Source organism: Salmo salar, chromosome ssa14 (genome assembly GCF_905237065.1).
Source record: "Salmo salar chromosome ssa14, Ssal_v3.1, whole genome shotgun sequence".
Lineage (NCBI taxonomy): Eukaryota > Metazoa > Chordata > Actinopteri > Salmoniformes > Salmonidae > Salmo > Salmo salar.
Window position 1 is genome coordinate 17,381,905 of NC_059455.1, and position 25,477 is coordinate 17,407,381.

General features: G+C 43.7%; 1 protein-coding gene across 1 annotated transcript in view; it reads left to right on the forward strand.

Annotated features, from left to right (window-relative positions):
* Positions 1 to 25,477, forward strand: part of LOC106568852 (glypican-1) — a 113,181-nt gene that overhangs the window by 68,851 nt on the left and 18,853 nt on the right. The window lies entirely within an intron of this gene.

Genomic DNA, 25,477 nt, shown 5'->3' on the forward strand with positions numbered 1-25,477 from the left:
GATTAGAAAAAGTCATACAAAAAAAGGGATTGTTTCTTGCTTAAACTGGGCATCATTCACAATTGATAATACTGTATATAATTCACAAGTGATAGGCTAATATTGTCACCCATCAGACTATTCTTGATTTAATCTTGTCTTTACATATACAAAATAATATACAGTTGAAGTCGGAAGTTTACATACATCTTAGCCAAATACATTTAGCCTGTTAGGGCTAGGGGGCAGTATTTGCACGGCCGGATAAAAAAACGTTCCCGATTTAATCTGGTTACTACTCCTGCCCAGTAACTAGAATATGCATATCATTGTTTGATTTGGATAGAAAACACCGTAAAGTTTCTAAAACTGTTTGAATGGTGTCTGTGAGTATAACAGAACTCATATGGCAGTCAAAACCCTGAGACAAATCCTGACAGGAAACTGAAATCTGATGTGTGGATATCACTTCAAACATTTGCCATTGAAACACACAGGGGCTTGGGATTCATTTAGCACTTCCTAAAGCTTCCACTAGATGTCCCCAGTCTTTACAAAGTGGTTTGAGCCTCCTACCATCAAAATTGACTGAAAGAGAGGATGTTTACCTTTGTCACAGGGGATGGGCCATTACCATTGTGACGTCGGCGCCCATGGGTACTCTCCCTTTTCGAAACGTTTTGAAAGACAATGCAACCGTCCCAATGGAATATTATTGAAGCCCTGGTTGAAAAAGCCCCTAAAGATTTATGTTATACAACGTTTGACATGTTTGAACGAACTTAAATATATTTTTTTGCACGGTACATTTTCACTAGCCTTCGGAGCGCGCTAACACTATTGGGACATAAATTATTAACTTTTTTGAACAAAACTACATTTGTTATGGACCTGGGATTCCTAGAAGTGCCTTCCGATAAAGATAATCAAAGGTAAGGGATTATTTACAATAGTATTTTTGATGGTTGATCGTTCCAAGATGGCTCCAACATTTATAGCCTAGACTTTTTTCTGGGCATACCACGTCGTTTATTGCAAAGTGTGATTTCCCAGTAAAGTTATTTTTAAATGATAAAGTCCCTCATGTCCCAAAAACTCAGTTTTGTCGACGCGTTTTGTTCAGTAATCCAATGGCTCCAAGGCGGTCACAACAGGCAGACGAATACATACTAAAAGTACCGGTAAAGTTCGTCGAAACATGTCAAACGATGTTTATAATTAATCCTCAGGTTGTTTATTGTCTTTGTAATCAATAATATTTCAACCGGACAATACCGTTTTCAATAGAAAGGAAAAATAACAAACGGCGTGGGTCTGCATACTGCCTCTGTCCTCTGACCAAAATGGCTTTTTACTCGTCGTTTTTCAAAATAAAAGCCTGAAACCATGTCTAAAGACTGTTGACATCTAGTGGAAGCCATAGGAACTACAATCTGATTCCTAACCCATTGGATTCTCTATAGGCACTGAGTTGAAAAACAGCCACATGAAAATAATTCCACTTCCTGGATGGATTTTACCCAGTTCTGTTATACTCACAGACATTATTTTAACAGTTTTGGAAACGTAGGAGTGTTTTATATGCATATCGTATCTTCTGGGACTGAGTAACAGGCAGTTTACTTTGGGCACGCTTTTCATCCGGAGGTGAAAATACTACCCCCTACCCAAGAGAGGTTAAATTGTTTAACTTGGATCAAACGTTTTGGGTAGCCTTCCACAACCTTCCCACAATAAGTTGGAGAATTTTGGCTCATTCCTCCTGAGCTGGTGTAACTCCTTGCTTGCACATGCTTTTTCAGTTCTGCCCACAAATTTTCTATAGGATTGAGGTCAGGGCTTTGTGATGGCCACTCAAATACCTTGACTTTGTTGTCTTTAAGCCATTTTGCCACAACTTTGGATAGATGCTTGGGGTCATTGTGCATTTGGAAGACCCATTTGCGACCAAGCTTTCATTTCCTGACTGATATCTTGAGATGTTGCTTCAATATATCCACATCATTTTCTTTCCTCATGATGCCATCTATTTTGTGAAGTGCACCAGTCCCTCCTGCAGCAAAGCACCCCCACAACATGATGCTGCCACCCCCGTGCTTTACGGTTGGGATGGTGTTCTTTGGCTTGCAAGCCTCCCCCTTTTTCCTCCAAACATAACTATGGTCATTATGGCCAAACAGTTGTATTTTTGTTTCATCACACCAGAGGACATTTCTCCAAAAACTATGATCGTTGTCCCCCATGTGCAGTTGCAAACCGTAGTCTGGCTTTTTTATGGCGGTTTTTGAGCAGTGGCTTCTTCCGTGCTGAGCGGCCTTTCAGGTTATGTCAATATAGGACTCGTTTTACTGTGGATATAGATACTTTTGTACATGTTTCCTCCAGCATCTTCACAAGGTCCTTTGCTGTTGTTCTGGGATTGATTTGCACTTTTCACATCAAAATATGCTCATCTCTAAGAGACAGAATGTGTCTCCTTCCTGAGCGGTATGAAGGCTTTGTGGTCCCATGGTGTTTATACTTGAGTACTATTGTTTGTACAGATGAACGTGGTACCTTCAGGCATTTGGAAATTGCTCCCAAGGATGAACCAGACTTGTGGAGGTCTACAATATATTTTCTTTGGTCTTGGCTGATTTCTTTTGATTTTCCCATGATGTCAAGCAAAGAGGCACTGTGTTTGAAGGTAGGCCTTGAAATACATCCACAGGTACACCTCCAATTGACTCAAAATATGTCAATTAGCCTATCAGAAGCTTCTAGCCATGACATCATTTTCTGGATTTTTCCAGCTGTTTAAAGGTACAGTCAACTTAGTGTATGTAGACTTCTGACCCACTGGAATTGTGATACACTGAGTTATAAGTGAAATAATCTGTCTGTAAACAATTGTTGGAAAAATGACTTGTGTCATAGTTTGTTAACAAGAAATGTTTGGAGTGGTTGAAAAACGAGTTTTAATGACTCCAACCTAAGTGTATGTAAACTTACGACTTCAACAGTATGTGTGAAATTTGTTTTGATTTAGAATGTACCGTTATCATGCACCTGTCTCGAAACAGGTGCAGGGAGGATGCTTTTTGTGTGTACTTAAATGGCGAATGGAGGACGCTTTTCCTGTGGTTCATTTTCATGCCAGCCAGGTAGCCAATACTCCTGTTATAAAGATAAGCAATGTGCTTAATATTAGGAAAGTTGATAAATAAATATAGTAGGCCTAGCCTATAGAAAGCTGATGGGACCCTCCTCTTTTTAATACAGGCCATCACTCTGTTTTCTCACACAATTGCATAGCCTATTGAAATGTTGCACAACATGAGCTTATAGGCTCTCTTGAAGTGTTTGATTAGATTTTCGATTACATTTGCATTGAGGTCAGAGTGATTAAATGGACAGTATAGTGCTGAGGAGCAGGCAGTTAGCAAGTTTGGTAGGCTAGTAATGACCATCAGTAACATCAGAGCTTGTAGAAGCCTAATTACATGGCATTTAACTGCCTTCATGACTGGTGACTGCCAGTATGGCAGTAATATGGTCACCACAACAGCCCTAACCTACACCCCTGCTGTTACTACAGTACGTGGCAGCATAGGCCTTTCCAACCCACCTCCTCTTTAAATATTACATTTCTCCTTTTTTGTAATGTAACTCTTGCAAGAAAACCACATCTGCTGACAATCTCTTTAAGTGTTCACATTCCATGTAATAAGTTGGATTTTATTGGTCTTCACTTGTATACAATCAAAGTTAAACTGTTCCATCTATCGTTGAAGAACCTGACAAAACATTTTAGTAGCATTCAGAGAATGTTCTAAGAATCCTATTTGAAAACAAACATTCCGTTCTCAACAGAATCTCTCTATCCTCTATCTTGTTAAGTGTGTTCAGGTGGGTTGGCTGCAACCAGTAATTGGCCACACCTGATCTTAATGAGTGCTTGTTTCGTTTGAAATGGGGTCTGTTTGAATAGTCTAAAATGAACAGCTTTGTATGAGTAAAAAAACAAACATGGCATGCTAGCTCAACCCTGGTGGCGCCGTGGACTAATTCCATGGATAGAGAACAGAAGATCATAGGTTTGAATCTTATTGAAGCTGTGCCACAATAACAAATAAATGTGTTTGCAAGATTAATGCCTAAGCAACCGATTTCTCATGTGCCGTATCTGTGCTAGGAGTTTAAAACAGTTAACCTAAGCTAGCAGTGTTAGTAAAAGTCTTATTGAAACATGTTCTCGGAACGTCAGTACAGGTGCATCAAAGCTGGGACCGAGAGACTGAAAAACTGCTCCTATCTCAAGGCCATCACTAGCTGGCCTCCACCTAGTACCCTGCCCTGAACTTAGTCACTGTCACTAGCTGGCTACCACCCAGTTACTCAAACCTGCACCTTAGAGACTGCTGCCTTATAGACATGGAAAACTGGTAACTTTAATAATGTTTACATACTGTTTTACCCATTGCATATGTACTGTATATACTGTATTCTAGTTAATGCCATCCTATTCAACTATTCCTGTACATATACTATTCTATCCTACGTATTCTTCAAATATACCACATATTCTATCCACATACTGTCCATAATATCTATACATCCCATCACATATATATATATATATATATATATATATATATATATATATATATATATATATATATATATAACACACACACACTACCGGTCCAAAGTTTTAGAACAGTTACTCATTCAAGGGTTTTTCTTTATTTGTACTATTTTCTACATTGTACAATACTATTGAAGACATCAAAACTATGAAATAACACATATGGAATCATGTAGTAACCAAAAAAGTGTTAAACATAGCCACCCTTTGCCTTGATGACAGCTTTGCACACACTTGGCATTCTCTCAACCAACTTCATAAGGTAGTCACCTGGAATACATTTCAATTAACAGGTGTGCCTTCTAAAAAGTTAATTTTTGTAATTTCTTTCCTTCTTAATGCATTTGAGCCATTCAGTTGTGTTGTGACAAGGTGGGGGGGGGGGGGTATACAGAAGACAGCCCTATTTGGTAAAAGACCAACTCCATATTATGGCAAGAACAGTTCAAATAAGCAAAGAGAAATGACAGCCCATCATTACTTTAAGACATGAAGGTCAGTCAATACGGAAAATGTCAAGAACTTTGAAAGTTTCTTCAAGTGCAGTCGCAAAAACCATCAAGCGCTTTGATGAAATTGGCTCTCATGAGGACCACCACAGGAATGGAAGACCCAGAGTTACCTCTGCTGCAGAGGATAGGGTCATTAGAGTTACCAGCCTCAGAAATTGCAGCCCAAATAAATGCTTCACAGAGCTCAAATAACAGACACATGTCAACATGAACTGTTCAGAGGAGACTGTATGAATCAAGCCTTCATGGTCAAATTGCTGCAAAGAACCCACTATTAAAAGACACCAATAAGAAGAGACTTGCTTGGGCCAAGAAACACGAGCAATGGACATCTGATCAGTGGAAATTTGTCCTTTGGTCTGGAGTCCAAATTGGAGATTTCTGGTTCCAACCGCCGTGTCTTTGTGAGACGCGGTGTGGGTGAACGGATGATCTCTTCATGTATATTTCCCACCGTAAAGCATGGAGGAGGAGGTGTTATGGTGTGGGGGTGCTTTTCTGGTGACACTGTCAGTGATTTATTTAGAATTCAAGGCACACTTAACCAGCATGGCTCCCACAGCATTCTGCAGTGATACGCCATCCCATCTGGTTTGGGCTTAGTGGGACTATCATTTGTTTTTCAACAAGACAATGACCCAACACACCTCCAGGCGGTGTACGGGCTATTTTACCAAGAAGGAGAGTGATGGAATGCTGCATCAGATGACCTGGCCTCCACAATCCCCCGACCTTAACCAAATTGAGATGGTGTGGGATGAGTCGGACTGCAGAGTGAAGGCAAAGCAGCCAAAAAGTGCTCAGCATATGTGGGAACTCCTTCAAGACTGTTGGAAAAACATTCCAGGTGAAGCTGGTTGAGAGAATGCCAAGAGTGTGCAAAGCTGTCATCAAGGAACATTTGAATAATTTGAATAATATTTGAATAATCTCAAATATGAAATATATTTTGATTTATTTAACACTTTTTTTGGTTACTACATGATTCCATGTGTTATTTCAAAGTTTTGATGTCTTCACTACTATTCTATAATGTAAAAAATAGTAAAAATAAAGAAAACCCCCTGAATGAGTAGGTGTTCTAAAACTTTTGACCGGTAGTGTATATATGTATTTATATTTATACTCCGGACTCCGACATTGCTCGCACTAATATTTATATTTTTCTTAATTCCATTGTTTTTGCTTTTAGATTTGTGTGTGTTGTTGTGTATTGTTAGATATTACTGCATTGTTGGAGCTAGGAACACAAGCATTTAGCTACACCCACAATAACATCTGCTAAATATGTGTATGTGACCAATACATTTGATTAGATTTTTTTAATTACCTTCAAATAACCGATCATTTCCGTTCTCAGAACGTTAATAAAACCTCCCAGGTTCTCTCAGAACCTCTCTGCAACCTAAAAATGTAACTTCCCAGAACAGGCAACATTTTATTTAAATTTCTATTTTACCAGTCAGCAAACTTATAGCTTTGTTCCCAGAACCAATGGGAAACCAAAAACGTACGTTCCCACATCTTCCAAGGAACGAAATGTTCTAGCTGGGACAGTGGCAGAATATTAGCACAGAAATAGCATACACACACAGACACACAGCCCACTCAAGCGATCAGTAGCTCAAAGCAGGAGCGGTGTTGCATCAGTCCACTAACACGGTAGATTTCTTATTGGGATTGCAGTGTACTGCATACACCAGATGAGTGATGGATGTCAGAATTTGGTTTGGTTTGCAGGTCAAGTCAAGGTCGTTTTCTCTCAGTTGATTGTTTTTGTGTCGTGTTCTTTCAGAGTTCATGTAGTGGTTAAAGTGTACAGCCCTGTCCATTCTCTCTCATTACCTCCAGTCATGCGATCTCTCACTTTTTGTGTGCCCTCTCTCTGCTTGTTTCTCCCCAATGGATTGTGTGTGTGTGCCACTATTCTCAACATTAAAATGCATCATTAGTAGACATCCTCAACCTCCCTAACCTCCCCTTTCTCCCCTCTTCTTCCTTCATTCCTAACTAGCATACTTTTACCTTCTCTGTGAAAAAGACTGTTTAACCCTACCTGACCCTAAACAGTGACCAGCCCCATCCCCTCCACCCTCCTTCCCACCCCCTCATCTATCTCCCTTCCCTGAGCATCAGAAGTAGAAGACAGCAGGATAGGGGGGTGGGATCACAGAGGGATGGAGGGATGAGAGCGAAGAGAGAGACGGTCAGATGTAAACCATCTGTTGTTGAGTATCTTTTATTATGAGATTAGAAGTGGAGCGTGTTAATTGGAGTGTGATAAGCCACATTAGATACAGTATCACAGCTCATCACTTCCCTGCCTCCTCCTAGTTACCTCTGTGGACAGATCAGACCGTCTGGATAGACATTTGATTTGATTTGATGATTTTGAATAGATTAAAATGTTACACTAGGCAATACCAAAATAGCATAGGACTACTGCATCTATATTTATGTAGCCAAAGTTTGGGAGGAAAGACCACACCCAAAACATTCTCAATCCCTCCCCTCTAATCATTGCCTGCATTTATACTTTTTCTACCACTAACGTCTGTGTTTCCTTCCTGCGTTATACCAAAAGTCGCAAGCTTTCGTAGTTCGCTACTCTTGCCTGCCCGACAGCTTTTGCAATTGCCATTTCTATTGCTAATTTTACCAACTAGCCACTTTAACCGCTAGGTCTTTGTTTTCACAGTTTCTGCCTAGTTATTCAATAATGATTTGTTTGTTTGTTACTCACTACCTCCGCCATGGAACAGCTCTCTCCTTCCGATGAAGACTTGTTCTAGGATACCCAGTTACAGCGCTCAGCCAGACCGAGCCAGGCGGTCCAACCATCCACTGGCTCCCCCACTAAACAAAACCGACTTCAAGACCCGCGCCCCCGTCACTCCAGACAGACACTGGGAGCCAACGAGATCTCCACAATCCACCTGAAAAAAGCCATGCGCCGGCTTCTTCTGAGCACCACTTCTGAGCACCTAGGACCCCAGGCCCAGATACCCAGCCAGACCTTCCAGACCCATCCGCCGGCCCCGTGAATCCCTGTCGTCTCAGAGCGACTCCCAGCCTCCTCCACTTGACTGTCTTGCCAACGCCGCACATCCCCGGGGTCACCTGACAAGCGCCATAAGGCCCACCACACCAGCTACCTTGGCTAACTCCTCGCGCTACTCTCGAAGGCGATCTGCGGCAACAAGTGCAAGCCACTAGCCATCACAGACTGGATGGTGGTCGGCCTCAAGAGGTTCCTCCGCGAGCAGGCAATCAATTTTTACTGGGGAGATCCCAAAGCGGTGCTGTTTTTCGTTCTACACCAGGTCCCTCGGCGGAGAGGGCCCCACAAGCACATGCAGCGTCGAACAATGGACTGCCGATGATGACATCATGCCCCACAATCCCATTCACCGTGAAGTCACCTACCAGTCTCCAGATGGCAGCGCTGCAGCGTCTGCTTCACTTGCTAGCCTAGCTGTTTCCACCAATAACTCCACAGCTCCCTCTACCGGTCCAGGATGCAGGATCACTTCCTGACGATTCTGTAACTGCTCCCCCTGCTGGCCAGGAGATCGCAGACAACACATTGGTGTCTGTCTTCCCCCGTGCTTGCTCCCCTCTCCATATTCTCCGTCTTCTCTGTTGTCAGTTCCTGCTGCATCTCTGGCTCTGCTCCCCCTGCTGGCTCAGAGGGTGCAGTCATCTCGTTCTCATGCCCGGAGGCCACAACTCCATCCTCCCCCACCCCAGCACAACACGCAACACCCCCCAACCCCAGTGCAAACACCCCTCAGCGCAACGTGCAACACCCCACCCTAATCATTAACCCCTGGTCGGGCTCGACATGGACATCCAGCGAAAAATCCTATCGCCATTAGCATAACGAAATGTTATATATTTTTTCCAAATATAGGACTATGTTATATCGTTTTATAGATACACCTCTCCTGAATCGAACCACGTTGTCTGATTTCAAAAAGGCTTTACAGCAAAAGCAAAACATTAGATTATGTTAGAGGAGTATATCGTAAAAGTAGCCACATAGCCATTTTCCGACCAACTACATGCATCACAAATAACCAAAAAACAGCTAAATGCAGCACTAACCTTTGACAATCTTCATCAGATGACACCCCTAGGACATCATGTTACACAATACATGCATTCTTTTGTTCGATAAAGTTCATATTTATATATAAAAACAGCATTTTACATCGGCGCGTAACGTTGACTAACTATTTTCCCTCAAATGCATCCGGTGAAACAGCGCTACAATTTACTAAATTACTATTCGAAAACATTTTTAAAATGTAATATTGTCATTCTAAGATTTATAGATGAATATCTCTTGAAAGCACCTGTAATGCCAGATTTAAAAATAACTTTACTGGGTAATCACACTTTGCGATAAAAGGGGATGCGATACTCAGAAAATAGGCTACCGTTACAGGTCAGCACCATCTTGGAACAATCGCATATCAAATCTAGTCTTGTATACTATTGTCAATAATCCCTTACCTTTGATTATCTTCATCAGAAAGCACTTCTAGGAATCCCAGGTCCACAACAAATGTATTTTCGTTCGAAAAAGTTAATCCTTTATGTTCCAATAGCTTGTTCTTGTTAGCGCGTTCTGAAGGCTGCACCAAAAGTTGCGTCGTGCGCGGGACTCCACTTTCAATTATTATTTTTATTTTTTTTATTTAGGTTCGTTCAAACATGTCAAACGTTGTATAACATAAATCTTTAGGGCCTTTTTCAACCAGAGCTCCAATAAGATTCAAGGGGGACGATTGCATTGTGTTTCAAAACGTTTCGAAAGGGGAGGGTAGCCAGGGGAGCCGGCGTCATAATCGTGATGGCCCTCTCCGTGTGACCACGTTCCACTGCGTCTCATTCATTCAGTTTTCACAGTAGAAGGCTCAAATCACTTTGTAAAGACTGGGGACATCTAGTGGAAGCAATAGGAAGTGCTCAATGAACCATTGCTCACTGTGTGATTTACAGGCAAACTGATGAAGTTGAGTCCGCAATTCAGAATTCCACTTCCTGTTACGATCGGTCTCGGGGTTTTGACTGCCATATGAGTTCTGTTATACTCACAGACACCATTCAAACAGTTTTAGAAACTTTAGGGTGTTTTCTATCCACAAGTATTAATTATATGCATATCCTAGCTTCTGAGTAGCGCCCCCTATCCTAGGCGAACGACAAGAGGTTAAATCTATCTCTCTTCCTTCCAATCTCTCTCGGATACGGTTCCTGACACCACCACTGCTCCAGCCTTCCTCTTTTCATCCCCTGCCTATCCCAGCTCTCTCTGTCCCTAAACTCGCTATATCCAACCTCCCCCCTCATCCCTTCTTCACAGGCACCCTCCACGCCGGTTGGCCCGGAGACCTGAACCCACCACCCCATCGCCGCCGTTCCATCCACACATCAACAGCTTCACTATCCCAACCATCTCCCTGCTCACCTACGTCTTTGACCCAGCCTTCATCAGTCTTCAACCCAGCCCAGTCTTCCACACAGCCTCGTCGGCGTTTGACACCAGCCTCCGACCCGGCCCCACCAGTCTTTGTCCCAGCCTTCGACCCAGTCTCATCAGCGGTCGACCCAGCCTTCACCAGTCTTCGTCCCAGCCTTCGACCCACCCTCATCAGCCGTAGACCTAGCCTTTAGCAGTCTTCAACCCAGCCTCGTCGTTGTTCAACACCAGCCTCTTCAGCCTTCGAACCAGCCCCGTTGGCCAACGACCCAGCCCGTCATCCTTCGTGCCCACAGCCTCCGAATTAGCCTCCAACGCAAGCCCACAGGCGCGGATTAGCCTCGGACATGACCTCTAAGATAACAACCTATTTCCTGCTCCAGCAGGCCACACCGCAAAGCAACTTCCTCTGCTCCATGTACCAACCATATCCTGTCCGTTTGCGATCACACTCCTCGGGCCTTCAACCTCCCAATGTCCTCCACACACTTCACTGAAGCCTGTCCATCCTGTTCACCCGGTTCACATCCGATGAGCGACGACGTGTCCCTCCATTCCCCCACACAGCTCACCACCATCCCTCAGCCTTCAGCCGGCTCCTGTCTCAGCCTCCAAAGCCTTCTTTGTGATGGCTTCATACCAAATCTTCCATCATCTGGTGCCCTTGCTTGCAACCTGCCAGAGAACCACACCCCTCCACCAAAAGAAACTGGCACTCTTCATCATCCTACGGATAACAACACCTGTGCCTACCTCGATCATTACGATCCCCCCTTCACCAAGCTACCTCAACTACCACCCCATTCCCTTACAAAGAAAATCCTTAAAACTATTATGTTAAAGGTGTGGTCTATATCTAGTGAATATACACAAAATAAATCAAAAGACGTGTTTCCATTGTGGACCTCTATTGGTAGGCAAGGGCCCCCTTTGACTTGTCCAGGCTTGTCCAGCTGTACCCTACCATTACTGGACTGTCTGTTGGACTGGACAGAGTCTTAGCTGTGCCCTCCCATGATAACAATAACTTATTTGTATTTTTGAATGTGCAGAGGGCATGAATTGGGTGTATCATGAAATGTATGAGGTTTGAGGACTTCAGTGACTTTTACTCTATCCGAGCAATTCATAATCCGGTAGTAGTTTAGTATTTTTGCTTGCTGTGGTGATGGTTAAGTAGTTAAGTGACAGAAGTGTTGATGGAGGAATGTACAAGTGCATAAGATTACAAGTGGCCTAGTCGGTTGTTTCCACATCATTTCAACCAAACAATTCAATGTGATGACATTGAATCAACTAAAACTAACATTGACATGACGTCTGTGCCCAGTGGGGAAGTGTATGACTTATGTCCTAGTCCCGTCTGGAGTCTCTCCTCATCAGTGTGTGTTTAGCTGGGTGTGGGCCTGTGCCATGTGGCTAAGTGTAGGGTGTTACCGTCCCAGCCGGGATAGGCAGGCCTTTATACTGTAGACCCAAAGGACTGTGGAGGTCTAACTCTAACCCCTAGAGTTAAGAGCAGAGCACATCTGTTTCAGAAGACTCTATTCCACACTGCAAGTGTGACTCTCACCAAGAGGAAATATAGATGTGCTGTCTTAAATTTGACCCTGCTTCTCACAGCAGGAAAATAATTTTGCAGCAGCAGGAAAATAATTTTGCAGCAACAGTGAATGTGAATTATTATGTGGACGATTTGCATTTCCTGCCGTGCAGGAAAATTCCCTGTGACAACGGAGGGATCAAATTAAGATAGCAGATCTGTATTAACTCGCTAAGTTAGGGGGACTGTAACATGTAAAATGTCTGTGTGTACACTCCTCCTTCCTCTGCCTGAGTCACCTTTGCCACACGTGTGTGTGTGTGTGTGTGTGTGTGTGTGTGTGTGTGTGTGTGTGTGTGTGTGTGTGCGTTGTGTGTGTGTGTGTGTGCGTGTGTGTGTGTGTGTCTGCATGCGTCTGTTTACAACAGATCCACCCTCCTTTGTATCACTATAAACACAAATCGAGAGACATAAACATTTCGTCAGGCCTGGGCACATATATCTGTTAAATAGATTTGCACCGAAGCATCAGCTTAGCCAAAACCTCTAATTCTTCATAAATGAGGGGTTTATCATAGTTTCCCTTCTCAATGACTCCTCTAATTTTCGACTGGAAAAGCACATTTTCTGCCTGGTCCTATGGAAAAGACTGTGGAGCCGTGGAGTCAGAAGAGCGTGTGTGCGCCCATGTGTGTGTGGAGACAGAGCAGTGGGTACTACCAGCTGCCAGCTGCTAACAATGGAAAGAAAAGGACAGTAGGGGTCAGCTTCCACTGCCCACAGAAGAAAGTGGGTTGGAGCTATGTGACGAAAGAGAAAATGAGCGAAAGAGAGAAATAGATCACGATAGAGGGCGAGTGTGTGTGTGAGGATGAGAGGGAGTCAGAAAGTGACAGGTGAGGCCGCGTGACAAACACCTGAAGAGACCAAACGAAAGTTGGGGGCTGAAAGTCAACGAGAGAGAGAGGTGGAGGAGTAGAGGTCAAAGAGGACACCAAGGAAAGACACCTAAGGGAGAGGTGTTGGATGGCGGGCAGCTGTGCCAGACAGAAGGTGCCGTTATCCTGGCAGGTGGTGGAAGGGCTAATGGTGTCATGCCAGGCATCTGTGTGAGAGTGAGTGAGTGAGAGAGAGCGAGAGAGTGAGAGAGAGAATGCGACCCTGGCACTTTGAACAGCAGCCCTTCATACACACACACACACACACACACACACACTCGACAGACACAACACTCCAGTATCACTAGCCAGTGGGTTATTGCCTTGTGTATGTCAGCCTATTTTTTTTTGTCTGCGATGCAGATTACTCCTCATTTAAGTAGATTTGATCACAGAGCTCTGGCTGACGGGCACACTCAGTTCTACACTTAGAATGAAAGGTGACTCCATGAACCCTGGAGATGTTCAATGCTTTGAGCGCGTTCCACAGCTACGCCGAGGCGACGCGACAACCAATGGTTGCGTGCCACGCCATCGACTGTGTGATCGACTAACACATTTCTATAGCATATGATGTGGCTAGCTGATACTTAAAATAACTATACAGGCGTTGTAAGATCTGTCAGGCGTCAGCAACGTCTAAGCTCTGGAACACGACCCTCATTAATAAAGGTTCAAAATGGAACCCCTCGCATTACATAAAGGTTCCGTTTTGAACCTTTACACAGCCCTGAACACCCTTTTCAGAGTTCTTCGAGGGACCTTTTTGAACTGGAAAGATTCCCCGTGTGACTTTTACATTCATGATATGTAGATATTGATTCATGAAGCTTATAATTTAGAAATGACTCACGGGCTTAGTTCAGCTGTCTTACCCCTATCAGAGCCCCCAATACCAGCTTGTTTTATTCCTTTGTTTGTAAACAATGTAGGCCTAGTTGTAAACAAACACTGTACAGCCTCAAATGATGGTTCAATGTATAATGCTGATATCATGGATGGTCAGCAATTGCATCCGTAGTTCTGTCTATGAATTTGAGAGGGGTTACATTTCCAGCCCCATCCCTCAGTTTTTTTTTTTTTACAGAAACAGTGATGGGGTAACCTCTGTGATATTGTTTAAACCGCAGATTGCCCCTTTAAGAAACTCGGTTTCAAATTGGGTTGGCTGGGATTGAATGTCCCTAAGAAGTTGTTTTCATGGTTGTCTGAACAAAACAGTAGGCTTTTCATCTAATGACGAAATGATTATACAGATCTAGGATTATACCACCTGAAAGCAGAAAGAATCATATCATAACGTAATCTGTTATGATTTATAAGCAGATCAATGAGGTTTAATACATTCATTTAAGTGTCTTGGGACCATCAGTAAACATTAGGATTGTCCACATAACGTGATTTCCCCCCCTACATTAGACCCAGCAACTCTTCCAAATTATAGACAACATATTTGATTCAATCTCAGACAAATGTCCTGCTTTCAGGGTCTGCTGATGTCATAAGTGCCAAGGACATGTGCTCCATTATGCCGCCTGATTGGCTCGTGGTCTCAGCATGCAAATCACGTCGGGCAGCAGCCAGTGTTACAGCTTTCTTAATACACCAAACACATTACTTACTATGAAAAGAGGATGGGGGAGAGAGAGAGGAGGGAAGCAGGCAGGAGACAAAGAGAGGAAAGGTGGAGAGAGAAAGATGGAGAGAGGGACGAGAGAAGGTTAGAAGGAGAAGAGGGAAGAGGGAAGAACGGAGAGACAGGAGAGGGAGAGAGAGGAAAGAGGTAGAGGAGAAGGAGAGAGTTGGAAGGAGAAGAGCGAGGCGGAAAGGGATGGACAGCGAGCAACGAAGTGGGAGAGAGATGGAGAAATATGACATTTTGGAGAGGGACAGTGAAAGAAGGAGGGAGTGGAGGAGGGGAAAACAGATGAAAAAAAGAGGAGGGAGTGGATAGAGGGTAAATAGTGCATGAGAAAGAGAGAGCGAGACAGAGAAACACAGAAACATAGTTTGAGAGAGAGAGACAGAGACACACAGAAACATAGTTTGAGAGAGAGAGACTGAGGCATCGGAGTGTGGTGTGTCCGAACAGCTCTCCATCTATCACAACACTTATCAGCGGTGCGGTTAGCGCCATAAGCCGAGGAGTGCAACGGCCCCTTAAGAAGCATTTAGATGCCATTAAAGACCACTATATTAAACAGACAGACACACACACACGCTGAGAGACACCATTCATCAACTGATGTCTGCAGGCTAACATCCCTCTGTTGGTCTCTCTCTCTCTCTCTCTCTCTCTCTATTTATCTCTCTCCGTCTCTCACCACAACATCCTCTTCCACTGTCTGACTATGGCCTTGGGAATGTGGTCCATTGTTTGGGCAATGGGAATATACAGCTGGAGGTAGTTGAGACACATTGAGATGTATGATTTGATAGAATTATGAGGGCGTTGAAGCATCAAGGGTCATTATGGTAGGCTGTTGTGATGGAGTGTTTTGTAACAGAATAGGTTACTCTTGGACTCTTTTTTTGGCCCAACCAAAGCCCAGAGTAAATTTGTTGGAGTGCCCGGAGTAATAAGAAAAAAGAGGGAGAGAGAGGGAAAGAGGGAGGGAGCAAGCGAGAGAAAGAGAGAGAGAGAGAGAGAGAGAGAGAGAGGGAGAGAGGGAGAGAGAGGTGGACAGCCATAGAGGAAGGGCCTAGAACAATCTGCTGTTGAGGGGACTGGGGCTGGGTCATCAATGAATGGCCAAGCTAGCCAGGCCTAAAGTAACCACATGTATCCAATCCAACTCTCCCTCCTCCTCTCTTCCCTCGATCTCCTCACTGACTCACTCACACCATCTCCCTCCCTCCTTCCCTCAGCCAAGGAGCATACTGTTAATCTGATCATTCACTTGTCAAACTAGACAAATGCAATTAGGAGGACGGGATACATTGGCGCCGAGGCCTCGACAGTTCACTCCTCCTCCCTCTCTCCATTTATCTCTCTCTCCCTCTGTGTCTCTCCATTTCCTGCCTCACCACAAATTAATACACAGGCTATTCGTGTCCAGAACCATACAGAGCTATTACTGTGTGTGTGTGTGTATGTGTGTGTGTGTGTGTGTGTGTGTGTGTGTGTGTGTGTGTGTGTGTGTGTGTGTGTGTGTGTGTGTGTGTGTGTGTGTGTGTGTGTGTGTGTGTGTGTGCAAATGTGTATGCCTGTTTGCTACAGCGGGAAAGCAATCCTGCAGCAACAGGAAATTTGAATTATTATGTGGATTATAATTCATGGATATTTTTGTAGGGTTTGAAGAAAATGTTGTAAGGGAAAACCTAGTCTGAAATGTTTAACTGGAAATCACAAAGTTCAGAAGCCTTTTTAAACCTCAAATACACTATACGTTTTAAATGTCCTGCGTTGCAGGAAAGTTCCCCTGCAACAGGGTGATCCAATGATGATTCTACATCTGTACGTGTTTTGTGAGATGCAGAGGTGTCAGATTACCCTCATTAGTGGTGTTCTGTATAGGACAGAGTCAGGAGAAGGGCCTAACAACAGATACAGCTAGTCTGTTTCTTATCCTGAGAATGACCTGAGAATGACCCAGGAGGATATCATGCCTTGTGCTGTCCTATTTTCACTCAAGGTTACACACATAAACACACACACACACACACACACACACGCACGCACGCACGCACGCACACGCACGCACGCACGCACCCCTCTGGATATAGCTCTGGTGGTAGTAATGTCATACGGTATCATCAGGTCAGAGTGGTGAGTGATCACATCAGGATCACTATGTATAAGGCTCCTGTGGGGGACAGTAATCCAGGATCATTAGGATGAATAGCAGTGGTGCAGTACACTGAGCCCCCTGTGTCAGAACCTGATTCAAGATCAGTTGTTTGTAGCCAGGCCACAGTAAGCCCTCTGAGGGAGAAACTGATTCAGGATCAGCCTGCAATGAGCAGAGGTGGTACAGGGTAGGCCCAGTAAGCTTCCAGTAGGAGTAATTGGTAGTGGGAGGAGGATCAACATCAACTCTTAAACACAAAGGCACCGAATCCCACATCAATACCAGGGCTTATCTTGTGAGGGGTGAGAGGAGAGAGAACGGAATGGAGGAGAGAACGAGAGAATCAACAGGATTATGGAGAAAGATAGAGAGCATAAACTACTGAGAACACTGTGTGTGTGTGTGTGTGTGTGTGTGTGTGTGTGTGTGTGTGTGTGTGTGTGTGTGTGTGTGTGTGTGTGTGTGTGTGTGTGTGTCCATGGGTGCATGTTTTAGTGGACTATGCAAAGTGGCTGGTATTGAGTATATGGTTTCCAGTAGTCAGGTATGAAGGGTGAATATTTCAAACAGAGAGAGGGAGTTAGAGTTACACTACCGTTCCAAAGTTTGGGGTCACTTAGAAATGTCCTTGTTTTTGAAAGAAAAGCAATTTTTTTTGTCCATTAAAATAACATCAAATTGACCAGAAATACAGTGTAGACATTGTTTCAGAAGAAAGTCTTTGTTTCTGGCCATTTTGAGCCTGTAATCGAACCCACAAATGCTGATGCTCCTTATACACCAGCATCCCGAAGTCGCCTCTTCACTCTTGACATTGAGACTGGTGTTTTGCGGCTACTATTTAATGAAGCTGCCAGTTGTGAGGCATCTGTTTCTCAAACTAGACACTCTAATGTACTTCTCCTCTTGCTCAGTTGTGCACCGGGGCCTCCCACTCCTCTTTCTATTCTGGTTAGAGCCAGTTTGCGCTGTTCTATGAAGGGAGTAGTACACAGCGTTGTACGAGATCTTCAGTTTCTTGGCAATTTCTCGCATGGAATAGCCTTAATTTCTCAGAACAAGAATATACTGACGAGTTTCAGAAGAAAGTTCTTTGTTTCTGGCCATTTTGAGCCTGTAATCGTACCCACAAATACTGATTCTCCAGATACTCAACTAGTCTAAAGAAGGCCCGTTTTATTGCTTCTTTAATCAGCACCACAGTTTTCAGCTGTGCTAAGATAATTGCAAAAGGGTTTTCAAATGATCAATTAGCCTTTTAAAATGATGAACTTGGATTAGCTAACACAACGTGCCATTGGAACACAGGAGTGATGGTTGCTGATAATGGGCCTCTGTATGACTATGTAGATCTTCCATAAAAAAATCTGCCATTTCCAGCTACAATAGTCATTTACACCATTAACAATGTCTACACTGTATTTCTGATCAATTTGATGTTATTGTAATGGACAAAAAAGTATGCTTTTCTTTCAAAAACAAGGACATTTGTAAGTGACCCCAAACTTTTGAACGGTACTGTATACTGAACAAAAATAGAAACGCAACATGTAAATTGTTGGTCCCATGTTTCATGAGCTGAAATAAAAATATCCCAGACATTTTCCAAACGCATAAAAAGCTTATTTCTCTCAAATTTTGCAGACAAATTTGGTTACTTTCATGTTATTGAGCATTCATCCTTTGCCAAGATAATCCATCCACCTGTCAGGTGTGGCATACCAAGAAGCTGATTAAACAGAATGATCGTTACACAGGTGCACCTCGTGCTGGGGACAATATAAGGCTACTCTAAAATGTGTTTTGTCACACAACACAATGCCAATGATGTCTCAAGTTTTGAGGGAGTGTGGAATTGGCAGGCTGACTGCAGGAATGTCCACCAGAGCTGAATGTCCATTTCTCTACGAGATGCCACCTCCAATGTTGTTTTAGAAATGTTGGCAGTACATCCAACCAGCCTCAAAACCGTAGACCATATGTAACCACACCAGAACCTCCACATCCGGCTTCTTCACCTGCGTGATGGTCTGAGACGAGCCACCCTGACAGCTGATAAAACTGTGGGTTTGCACAACCAAAGAATTTCTGTACAAACTGTCATAAACTACCTCATGGAAGCTCATCTCCGTGCTCATCGTCCTCACCAGGGTCTTGAACTGACTGCAGTTCGGCGTTGTAAGCGACTTCAGTGGGCAAATGCTCCCCTTCGATGGCCATTGGAACACTGTAGAAATGGGCCCTTCACGGGTTAATCCTGGTTTCAACCCCTCTTTCCTTTCAACAGCTAAGTTGACTGAGAACACATTCTCATTTACAACAATGACCTGGGGAATAGTTACTGGGGAGAGGAGGGGGAATGAATGAGCCAGTTGGAAGCTGGGGTTGATTAGGGGCCAGATTGGGAATTTAGCCAGGACACCAGGGTTAACACCCCTACTCTTACAATAAGTGCCATGGGATCTTTAGTGAACACAGAGAGTCAGGACACCCGTTCAGCGTCCCATCCGAAAGGACGGCACCCTACACAGGGCAATGTCCCCAATCACTTCCCTGGGGCATTGGGATATTTTATTTTAAACCAGAGGAAAGGGTGCCTCCTACTGGCCCTGCAACACCACTTCCAGCAGCATCTGATCTTCCATCCAAGGACCGACCAGGACCAACCGTGCTTAGCTTCAGAGGCAAACCTGCAGTGGGATGCAAGGTGTGTGTGTGTGTGTGTGTGTGTGTGTGTGTGAGTGAGAGAGAGAATATATTTAACCTTTACTTTGACAGGGAGTCATGTTGAGACCAAGGCCTCTTTTGTAAATGAGTACAGAAATTACAAAGATACACATCAACTAAAAAATACAAAACAGGATCATAGAAGAACACATTCTTCATCAAAAAGGTCCTCAATCTGCAGTGTACTGTCCTCCTTGAGATGTTTCCAACCAAAATTAGACAGCCAGCCAAACGACATGGGTCAGAAAATAGCCTCCTACCTCCAGTGGTTTATTGAAGTCATACGGGAAGTCAATGAATACGGAGTGAACCCGAAAAGATAGATACAGTACGAAAGCATTGTCCCGACCAGCTCTCTATACATAACAGGAATTGCTAGCGCCAAATAAAGTAAAGGTAAAGGTAAAGGTATATAATCACAATGTTCTAAGCATTAAAAATGCAAAATACTTCCTAATATAATTAGATGAATGGCTAATTAAACATTTTAATATTCACAAGCCATGCTTACACAGGCATAAAAGGATGGCATATAATCATGAGTCCATTGCTGGCCTGACAAATGTGCTTAATCAAACGAAACACTTCCTGCTTCCTGTTTTACAGCGCCGCAGAACAAAGTACCATAGAAGAAATACGATTAACTAGGTGCCATACATGATATGGGCAGCAAATGGCGCTAAATCACAAAGTGCGTACAAAACCTGAATGAGAGGCTGAATTGGCCTAGATGTAGAAGTGTGTGAGCAGGTAGAAGTGTGGGTTATTATATGCATGTGAAAGAATATTCCTAATAGTACATTATACCTGGGTTATTGTGTTAGCATATGCACAGTATAGAGCAGCATATAGCTTTACAGCACCTACAGCCACCTGTAGGCCCTCTCCTATCCCTCTGGTCACCACAACCTGGTGCTCTGTCACTGGGGATGATTATCCCTCAACCCCCCCTCCTCCCCCCACCCCCGGAGGTCATGGTGCTGATGAGGGAGAGGTGGAGTGGGAAAGGTTGAGAGGGGGATGAAGGGGAGTTGGAGGGCTAGATTGTGGTCCCTCTGGGGTCCCTTAGAAAGAAAATGGAAGAGCAAGGTCATACACACACACATGTTCGTGCCCAGGCACGCACACACTGTGTCATGTTAATGATGGTCATTAGTCACCAGGGCTGAAGGGCACTGGCTGGGGACTGGCTGCCCTATGGAACAGTAGGAGAGTACTAAACACTCGCCCTGTTCTGGAAGGAAATGTCTAGGATTTCTGACATACCTATGTGTAAATCTTATCTGAAGGGACACCATGTATTATCTGACTGCTATTTACTCTGTTGTATAAAAAATATACATGACTTTGAGCCAAAGCATGGCTGTCCTGTCTTTTTCTATTTTAGCCAGTGTGTGTTCCAAGCCAGCTAAGAGAACAGTGTAGCCCCCAGCAACAGTCTGCTCGTCACAGGCTGACAGTACTGTTTACTCTAGGACAGGGGTCTCCAACAGGTCTCGTAGGCCACCTATGAGGAGCTCGCCAAACAATTCAGAAAGTGCATGGAATCTTCACGTGTTCTACCACAAAACTGTCATAAACAAATCTCACAAGTATCAGACACAGCCAAGCTCCCAGCTGCTATCTAATCAACGCAACATTGCCGTTATCCCACCCCTGGTCAGCCACTATTGGCTTAAAAAGCCAAACCTAACACAATATCTGCCAATTCATTTCCAACAATATTTCCCCTGTATGTCTGTGTGGTACGCGCCTTTGTCTCTCACTCTGTGTGAAGCCAGTTGATGTGATAACCGTCTTTTGGGTTGACAGAACTGCTATCCCCAAAACCTTAAATGTTACCTGCAAAGTAGGCTTACCTGGCAGAAGTATTTCATGAGTAAGTCTATCATTTGTATCTATTATTTGTTATTTGGTAACTTTGCCATGAAATGAGCAGCAGCAGTACCGAACCATCACTGGACCGGCACGGTAGATGCACATTCCTCACTTGCTAGATGTGCAATTAAAGGGGAATTACAATCAACAATCAAAAGTCTTCTGATGTGATTTAAGCATAGACATGGACTCAGAACATCACATTTCTGTTGTTTCTCTATGAACAATTGGAATTTTAAGATTGAAAAGTAAAACTGAGAACGTCATTTGTGAAAATATAAAACAGAATTTGCAGGGGGAAAATCACAGATTTTATAGGGGCCTCCTTAGAGTTGTTTAAGTACCATTATTTTACCAGGTATATTTGCAGAAAATTCTTGTACACTAAGGACCCGGGGAGGAGTTGACAACATAGTGCACTACTTTCTCTTGTACACTAAGGACCCGGGGAAGAGTTACAGGGGAGAGGAGAAGAGATGAATGTGCCTATTTGAAAGCTACAGTGGGGGGGAAAGTATATGATCCCCTGCTGATTTTGTACGTTTGCCCACTTACAAAGAAATGATCAGTCTATCATTTTAATAGTAGGTTTATTTGAACAGTGAGAGACAGAATAACAACAACAAAAATCCTGAAAACGCATGTCAAAAATGTTATAAAATGATTTACATTTTAATGAGGGAAATAAGTATTTGATTTAGATTTTTTTTTAAAGTATTTACATTTTGATTTGTACGTGTGTGCGCATCTATGTGAGTGTGTGGGTCCTGCGTCCCTGCCTGTGTGTGACAGCAGAGCGGCACTCCCGGCTAATCCTAACAGACGCAGAGTTCTGGAGAAGTCCGTCTGACTGGCATTTGGTCAGGTGGCAGGGGAACGATCTGTCATCCAGTCAGAAACACAGCGACCAAGCACTTTGCTCTGCTCAGAAAGGCCTGGAATATCAGGCCTTTTTGTGTTGTTTTGCCCTGAGCGTTCAGGTAGCTGCTGGGGATACAGTATGTTGGTATTGTAGGTCTTCTCGCGGTGTCTGTGTCTCACCCTCAGTCGCCCACCTGTCCCACTGTGTAGGCATTTGGTTGAATTCAAAACAAGAGCCTTTAGCGATGCTTACTGCTAGCTTAGAATCCGCTACACATCAGTTGCGTTATACAGCAACGTTTGCATTGCCTTAAAAAGCTAAACTTAGTCTCCTAGCTAGCCCTGAAATGTCCCCATAACAAAGCCCATTAGCAGTAAAGACTTCCAGTAAACACTCTGTTCGCCTCTGGCCATTATTTCTGTCTGTTGTGTTTACTGGTAGTGTTGGCTTTAATGAGGATACTTTGTTTTTGTAATGTTTCGTAATCATTCCCCAGCGAAACAGTAGAAAGCACATATTCCCAAAAATATACGTTTTGCCCCCTTTAATGGTTAGTAATAATGAGTAGGACTATAGGAGAATAGTGACACATCATAAGACAAGGCCATGCTTAGATAACGCTGAGCAATGATTACCGTTATATTCTGTCATTTATTCAACACTGTCGTATCATCTTCAGGCAGTGTGTCTGCGTGTGTACTGGATGTGTGTGGTGAATGTTTGCTGCGTGTGTGTGTGTGTGTTTGACCCCATAGGGACCACAATCTAACGGTGGTGAGTGAGAGAGAGAGTGAGAGAGAGAACAAAACATTACTATTGGTGAGGCAATGTTTTTCCACTCCTCAGTTGTCCGGTGTTGGTCATCATGTGCCCACTGGAGCCACTTCTTCTTGTTTTTAGCTGATAGGAGTGGAACCCGGTGTGGTCGTCTGCTGCAATAGCCCATCCTTGACAAGGACAGACGAGTTGTGGGAGGCTGCAAGCCGAAGAACACCATCCTAACCGTGAAGCACGGGGGTGGCAGCATCATGTTGTGGGGGTGCTTTGCTGCAGGAGGGACTGGTGCACTTCACAAAATAGATGGCATCATGAGGAGGAAAATTATGTGGATATATTGAAGCAACATCTCAAGACATCAGTCAGGAAGTTAAAGCTTGGTCGCAAATGGGTCTTCCAAATGTACAATGACCCCAAGCACACTTCCAAAGTTGTGGCAAAATGACTTAAGGACAACAAAGTCAAGGTATTGGAGTGGCCATCACAAAGCTCTGACCTCAATCCTATAGAAAATTTGTGGGCAGAACTGAAAAAGTGTGTGCGAGCAAGGAGGCCTACAAACCTGACTCAGTTACACCAGCTCTGTCAGGAGGAATGAGCCAAAATTCACCCAACTTATTGTGGGAAGCTTATGGAAGGCTACCCAAAACGTTTGACCCAAGTTAAACATTTTAAAGGCAATGCTACCAAATACTAATTGAGTGTATGTAAACTTCTGACCCACTGGGAATGTGATGAAAGAAATAAAAGCTGAAATAAATCCTTCACTCTACTATTATTCTGACATTTCACATTCTTAAAATAAAGTGGTGATCGTAACTGACCTAAGACAGGGGATTTTTACTAGGAATAAATGTCAGGAATTGTGAAAACTTGAGTTGAAATGTATTTGGCTAAGGTGTATGTAAACTTCTGACTTCAACTGCATATATAATAGAGAGGGAGAGAGAAAGACAGAGAGAGACACACACAGAGAGAGACAATACTGCTGAGCTAAGGGAATTCTCTAACCCATACTTTGGGGTTTCATAGAGGCTCAGTGATTCCTCTCCTCAGCTGCTCCCCATCTAGGGTGTATGGCGGGCCGGAGGAGATAAGAATGCCTTCAAAGAAAAAGACACAGTCAGACGCACGCACACGCATTAAAGACGATGCAATGAAAACATATTCTTGAACAGTGCAGTCGCAGCGCAGCCTGTTATTGTGTAGCGTGGTTTTGGTCAGAGCCATGGTACTGACAGATTGGAGAGTCCCATTCCAGCAGGACTGGGTTTGTCTGCTGTTGATGTTGCTCTCTGCTTTTGTTTGTGTGTGTCTCTGCAGGCCTGTATGTGCCTGTGTCTGTTGGTGCCAGTTTATGCTCTGTGCCTCTGACTGGGTTTTTTCTACTGTCTCTGTATCCCACTCATTGTGTTTTATGTGTTTGGCAACAGTATCTTCCACTGCACATCCTATCCTCATCCAGAGAATACATTTAAACACTTCCTCTCCGGGTTCATCTCTGTGGCATCTTTCATACGCAGTTCAAAGCCATGAGACGCAGAGAGATAACTGGTGTAAAGTTTCTGGGAAGTCGGTGCAGAGCCCCAGTCCTCACAGCTAAACTACATTAAACGGCAGGGAGCTGTATCATAGGCAACACCGCTCTTTGAGACTGACCTATGTCCTACTGTTGTTTGTCGCAAGGAGGATTCAGAAAAAAACACATAAAAGGGAAATTGTACCCTTTCATTTTTTGCATTTACTTGGCTTCCAAACCCCCTGTGAAGAGATGACATGTCATGTAAAGAGGGTGAGAGAGAAAACAGAAGAAGAACAAGGAGGAAAACATCAATCAACAGCTCAGCTAAGAACCACTAAAGCTATGCACAACAATGTAAAGCACTACCACTGCCTGAAAGGCAGTCTATGTTCTCTACAGACTTCACTATCTAAATCCTCCTACTAGGACGGCTAGTAGCCTAGTTCACTGGTTCTCAATCCTGGTCCTGGGGACCCAAAGGGGGGCACATTTTAGTTTTTGCCCTAGCACTACACAGCTGATTCAAATGATCAACTCATCAAAAGGCTTTGATGACTTGAATCAGGTGTGTAGTGCTAGGGCAAAAACTAAAATGTGCCCCCTTTGTGTCCCCATGACCAAGGTTGAGAACCACTGGCCTAATTGTTTAGAGCATTGGGCCAGTAACCAAAATGTTTCTGGTTTGAATCCCCAAGATGACTAAGTAAAAAAATCTATCAATGTGCCCTTGAGCAAGGCACTTAATCCTAGTTGCTCTGGATAAGTGTCTACTAAACTCTAAATGTAATCCCACCAGATTGGACTTCCTGTTTTACACTTCCTGTTTCCTGTCA